The sequence below is a fragment of the Canis lupus genome, chromosome 11, assembly GCF_011100685.1.
Source record: "Canis lupus familiaris isolate Mischka breed German Shepherd chromosome 11, alternate assembly UU_Cfam_GSD_1.0, whole genome shotgun sequence".
Classification (NCBI taxonomy): Eukaryota; Metazoa; Chordata; class Mammalia; order Carnivora; family Canidae; genus Canis; species Canis lupus.
This window is the reverse complement of record NC_049232.1, coordinates 15,696,330-15,703,205: the sequence shown is the minus strand read 5'-3', so window position 1 is coordinate 15,703,205 and position 6,876 is coordinate 15,696,330.

Sequence of the window (6,876 nt, the reverse complement as noted above, 5' to 3'; positions counted from 1 at the left end):
ATTGTTACTTTTTTTTTAATATAATTTTTTTTTTAAGATTTCATTTATTTATTCATGAGAGAGACAGAGAGAGAGAGAGACGCAGAGAGAGAAGCAGGCTCCATGCAGGGAGCCCGATATGGGACTCCATCCCAGGACCCCAGCATCATGCCCTGGGACAAAGGCAGGAGCTAAACCTCTAGGCCACCCAGGTGTCCGTTCATTGTTACTTTGGAACAGCCAAATCAAGAAATTCCTCCTGGGAATGGGGCCTATGGTCTCAGCATCATCACATTCAGGAAGATGTATTGAAGCAGGCCCATGTTTTCTCCAGGACCGAAGTTAGGTGAGCAGGGTTCCTGTGTCAGCCTGAAAGGTAGGTGAAACTTCATACTTGGGAAAATAAGCAGCTAATGCTTCAAGGGTTTCAACCTGGGGTAGTATTTGTGTCCTAGCTGATTAAATTAGGGTCTCATCAGGGAATTACAGTGTCTAGCTATACTGTTTGAAGGTATGTTCATTACTGGTGTCAAGTACCAAATATAAGAAATAATATCATCAAACATGAAATAAGGAAGTGTTTATAAGATCCTAATTCAGTCATGAAAATCCTATATCTGAGAGAAAGAACTAACTTCCACACTCATTCCTTTCCTCAAACTAGTACAGGCGTGAATGAAAAACATTCACAGGATAAGCTCTTTGAAAGGAAGCCAAACCATCTACCACACATCCCTTTTGCTTTGTTCTGGTTGCTTGGCCTCCAGAAAATTATTTAACCTCACTGTCGGAGGTCCTATTGGGGAAGTTGGAGGCAGAGGATGGAAGTGACGTATTTTGTCCTTTATAAACGTCATGGGTTGATTTATTAATATTTACCCACATGTCAGGAAGTCTTTCGTATGTAAAAAGCCTGATGGTACCCAAACAAAAGACTGTAAAAATATTGATTTAGATATAGAGACGCCTGTTTTTCCAGGAAGATCTTGTTCCTGGTTCTCTGTGTACACCTCAGTAGCAGATGTGGTAACATGGGAATATTTACTTGGAACAGAACCAAACAGAAAGCTGGCAGCCTTTCACACAAACCTATTCAAGCCATTATGGGTACTTATCTCAGAGCTAATGCAGCTCCCTTAATGTCATCATCATATTGTAGTCCCAAGCCACTTTATAGTTTCAAGAGCTTTACAGGTGCCTTACTTTCTGTTCACCACCAGTTCCACAGATGGTATTTAGAATTTCTTTTTTAAAGATTTTATTTATTTATTCATGAGAGACACACAGAGAGAGGCAGAGACCTAGGCAGAGGGAGAAGCAGGCTCCCTGCTGGGACCTCAAGGCGGGACTTGATCCCAGGACCCCAGGACTTCGACCTGAGCCAAAGGCAGTTGCTCAACCACTGAACCACCCAGGTGCCTCTCCTTAGAACTTTTAACCTTCACTTAGGTTCTCTGTAAAAAAAAAAAAAAAAAAAAGACTAGTTCTTTTTTCTGGGGGGTGGGAGAGACTCTAGTTCTGATTGAACCAGTCAGTTCTTTCCTTCCCTGGCTAAGTCAGGGGGAGTTTATGTTTCAAAGAATCCTCTTCTGGAACCTGACATGGCATTTGGATTCCCACCTAATTTAACATTCTGCCCCTTAAAAGGAGAAATGATTCAATGGCTTGAGAAGGTTTACAGTTGTTCCAAATGATCATCAAGTCCATCTCATTTTTAGAGACATGCTTTCATATCCTTTGTTCTTTGAAATGAATTCTTCCTGACATTGAAAGTACAAGGAAAAAACTCAGGGGCCTTGAGAGGGCACAAGCCCCTCAGAGAGTCCATAGAGTCCATGTTATTTTCTTCTGAAACTTCATTCAAAAGTCCATTGGTGCAGTAGGGTCAATACACTTAGAAGCCTTCAGGACAGACCAGCCTTTTTTTTTTTTTTTTTTTTTAAGATATTATTTATTTATTCATGAGAAAGGCGGAGACATAGGCAGAGGGAGAAGCAGGATCCCTCCAGGGAGCCCAATGCGGGATTCCATCCCAGGACCCCAGGATCATACCCTGAGCTGAAGGCAGATGCTCAACCACTGGGCCACCCAGGGATCCCAGGACAGACTGGCCTTAAGCTGAATCTCCTGCTGTAGCATCACAGAGCATAAAGGAAAGCACGAAAATCATACACTACTCACTGGGCATACAAGAGGATGTAAAATGCAATTGAAAATCTGAGGGTTCTTCAAGAGTTAAACAGTTAAAAAGGCAGCAAGCAAAAGGATATGCATGCTGACCCAAAGCTTATCGACTTCTTTTTTAGCAGAATTGCCTGTAGGATTTTGTTGATGAGCCCCTGGATGGAGACGACTTTACCAGGTCAGTGTTACATAGGGAGATGCAGGTAGAAACCACTTCATGTTTCACCGAGAGTTAATCCCTCTTCCTCCTAGTTATTTAGTTTTCTTCACTCTGGGGTGACTTCTGGGTTTACACAGCATTTTATTCAGTGCGGCACACACTCGGCTTTGATTGTGCAGTCAGTACTCTGCCTTCAATTTTCTTCTGTCAGTAAACTGCCTCTCTGGAACAACTGCCTGGCAAACAAATTGGGTCACAATATGGTTGTCTGTAAAGCTGACAGCACATCACAGCCTCCACGCAACGTTACGCAGATCAACCGTGTCAGAGCCCCCGCGTTACCATGTGACTGTTGCTTTTCGTTCTTAGTTTAGCCAGAAATGGCTTAATTTCCCGTAGGCGAATTTAACCCTTGAACGGAAATCCGCCACAGCCTTAAAAATTGGGGGATGAAAAAAAAAATTGGGGGATGTTTGGTGGAAGAAACGCAATTGCTCATTCACTGCTCTTCTCTCCTGAATAGTCAGCACAACTATTGAATGCCAAGCCATCTAGGGAATTTCTTTTTTTTTTTTTAATTTTTTATTTATTTATGATAGTCACACAGGGTGGGGGGGAGAGGCAGAGACACAGGCAGAGGGAGAAGCAGGCTCCATGCACCAGGAGCCCGACGTGGGATTCGATCCTGGGTCTCCAGGATCGCGCCCTGGGCCAAAGGCAGGCACTAAACCGCGGCGCCACCCAGGGATCCCCATCTAGGGAATTTCTTTGCACCCCTTCCCCCTGTGGACAGCTGACTGGTTCTGACTTTCTAACTGAGCGTTCACTTAATAAATAGCATTTTAATGAGTCCAGTGCTGATGGGGAGGCAGACTGGATCCTGTAAGTACCTCACTTTTTTCTTGAAGGGTAGCTCTAAGGGCTAGAATCCTTGCTCTGTGTTCAATCTAAAATAACCCATTCAAATTTTGATCTTTAAAAATAGAGAATATTGGTTATCATTGAGTTTTGTTCTGGGCTCAACCACACAGACTTCCCTTCACCATGGGTGGCACAGCAGGGTGCCTAACCTGGCAGCAGCCTTAGATACAGCCTTACTCCCCTGCAGGCCAGTAAAACTCTTAGCTTGGATCTCTTCCTGCACAGAGGGCGAAAAGATTTGCCTTCTTTGGAATAGATAGGCGTTCTCAATATTGACCTATTGAGTATTCCTTGCCCCTAATGTTTCTCCCTTATTCACCATCATGGTAATTCCACACCCTAGTGCTTCTGAATGAGGAGCTCACTTCACAGCAAAAGACTTTCAGCAAAGTCCTAGTGTTCCTTGAATCCACTGGATTTAACCACATACTCCATGAGTCAGAAGCTGCTGGCTTGATAAGAAATGGCCTGGCCTTACTGAAGGCCCTTGTTAGGCTCCCAGTTAGGAGAGACATCCTGAAAGCATGGGGTTTTTGTCTTACAGGATGTAGCAGATGCTATGCAGCAGAAATCCATATATGAGTGTTTCTCTTCTAGCCTCCCAACCAAGGCTGGAGGTAAGAGTGGCTCCTTTCATTATTACAACTAAGAACTCACTTATGGAATTCTTTTTTTAAAGATTTAATTTATTTATTCATGAGAGATACACAGAGAGAGGCACAGATAAAGGCAGAGAGAGAAGCAGGCTCCTTGCAGGGAGCCTGATGTGGGACCCGATCCCGGGACCAGGATCATGCCCTTAGCCAAAGGCAGATGCCCAACTGTTGAGCCACCAAGGCATCCCCACTTATGAAATTCTTGCTTTTTTTATCTCTCCAATGTTGAGCTCTGCTGATTGGAGATTGTGGTTCCCAATGGACACCTGTTTCCATTAAATTGTTCATTGTTTCCGGGTGAACACTGCCAAATACCCACTTTGGTCTGCTGATACCATGGAACTAACGGGCAACCAACACACAACAACAAAAAAGGAAGAGAAAAAAGGGCTCTGGGAATTGCATTGAGATCCTTCTGGAATAGAGATTTGGATCACCTGATCACATAAAGAACAGTGAACAGCTGTGATTCTTTATGTGGGCAAAGATGAGATGGGTAGTGAAAGGTCATAAAAAATATCTTTGTGATTAGTCATACAAATGAAGACTAGTAGTTATATTTGCTTTCTTGCTTTGCGAACATATCTGGTCTTGGCACAAATGTGTGTATAGTTCAGTTTTCCTCTTTTCTCTCCTCCTTTAGTATTTCATTCCAGTTTTATTGGAGGCTAACTTGAGAATATGGTCATTAGGGAACAGGCTGTTCTGATGGGGCTGTGACCAAAGGTGAGGAATAATCAATAAAAACACTGTTAATCACTTTGCATTATTTAAAAGGAACTCCTGATTGTTTAAAGGGAGCTTTGGATTCAGGAGCCTCCCGTCCTGGTGCACTTGCACGCAGAAGTGTGTCCGTCCCCGCAGTGAAGGGACCGGGAGACGGAGCCGGGCGCCAGGGAGGGGGCGGAAGGCGGTGGCCGGCAGGGCGCGCCCCGCGGTGCTGTCGCGGCGGGAATCGGGAGGCGCAGGTGCGCGACATCCTCGCCGCTTCGGGGGCTCGGCCCCGGCTCCCGCGACCCCGGGCCGTGTAAGGCCGACGTGCCCCGCCCCGGCCCCTCGGCTCCGCCCGCGCCGCCGCCGGCCCAGGTTGGTGGGGGACGGTCGGGGCCTGCGCCGCCTTCCTTGGAGAAGCGACCCAAGAGGGCAGGCGGGGCCCAGGCAGGGGAGCCGGACGCCTCCGCGCGCCCACCAAGAGGAGGGCAGGGCCGCCTTTCCAGCCCGGTCCCCGAGGCCTGGAGGCGGGACGCCCGGTCTCGCCCTGGCGGCGGAACCGCGGCCGCGCCCCCCTCGGCGTCCCGCGGCTTGCGGGGGCGCTGCTGGTGCTGAGACCCTGGACACCCTGTTCCCCGCCGTCCGCGGGCGACTGCGTGCTCGGCCCGTGGGGCGTCCGCCTTTGGCTGGGGTCATGGCCTCGGGGTCCCGGCGTCGAGCCCCGCGGCGGACTCCGCGCCTGGCGGGGAGTCTGCTCTCCCTCCCCCTGCTCGTGCTCCCTTTCTCTGTCGCTCTCAAATAAATACAAAAAAAATCTTAGCGAAACAAAAACAAAAAAATCCTGTTTTTGTTCCTCCAGCCTCTCTGCAGGAGAGTGCGCCCATAGGGGGCGCTAGCGAGAGCGCCGAGGCTGGAAGGAGGAAGCCCCTGCTCCTGAGTGTTCAATTTGCCAACATACAGCCTAACACCCAGTGCTCATCCCGCCAAGTGCCCCCCTAGTGCCCGTCACCCAGTCACCCTCACCATCCTCCCCTTCCACCACCCCTTGTTCGTTTCCCAGAGTTAGGAGTCTCTCATGTCCTGTCTCCCTGATTTTCCCCACTCATTTTCTCTCCTTTCCCCTTTATTCCCTTTCACTATTTATTATATTCCCCAAATGCATGAGACCATATACTGTTTGTCCTTCTCCGATTGACTGACTTCACTCAGCATAATACCCTCCAGGTCCATCCACGTCGGAGCAAATGGTGGGTGTTTGTCGTTTCTAATGGCTGAGGAATATTTCACAGAGGAAGACCCAGACATGGCCAACAGGCACATGGGAAAATGCTCCGCATCACTGGCCATCAGGGAAATACAAATCAAAACCACAATGAGATACCACCTCACACCAGTGAGAAGGGGGCAAATTAACAAGGCAGGAAACCACAAATGCTGGAGAGGATGCGGAGAAAAGGGAACCCTCTTACACTGTAGGTGGGAATGTGAACTGGTGCAGCCACTCTGGAAAACTGTGTGGAGGTTCCTCAAAGAGTTAAAAATAGACCTGCCCTACGACCCAGCAATTGCACTGCTGGGGATTTACCCCAAAGATACAGATGCAGTGAAACCCCGGGACACCTGCACCCCGATGTTTATAGCAGCAATGGCCACAAGAGCCAAACTGTGGAAGGAGCCTCGGTGTCCATCCAAAGATGATGGATAAAGAAGATGTGATACAGGGCAGCCCTGGTGGCGCAGCCGTTTAGCGCTGCCTGCAGCCCGAGGTGTGATCCTGGAGACCCGGAATCGAGTCCCATGTGGGGCTCCCCGCATGGAGCCTGCTTCTCCCTCTGCCTGTGTCTCTGCCTCTCTCTCTCTCTGAATAAATAAATAGATCTTAAAAAAAAAAAAAAAGATGTGGTATATGAGACCTTGACTTCTCACCATGCCAGGAGCACCTGGTTCTCATGCCCACACCCTGACGGTGCCGGGTGATTTCTGCAGCAGCCATGGGATCCACTTTGCACTTGCACGACCAGCCTGACTGTGCCCCTCTGGGACAGGAGCGCCCCCCATGTGCCCCTTCCTCAGGAGGCTGGCTGCCCTGGCTCCCTGGAGCCCCTCCTGGGCGTCCCAGCTTTACACTCTCAGCCACTCTTCTCTCGTTCCCCAAAGCCATAGTTGGCCACCCGCGTGCTGTCTTCATGTTCCGTTACCAAGTTGACTGTTCTTCCAACCAGCCTCATAGCCCTCGGGGTAGGATGTTGTGCAGTGTGGGACGTT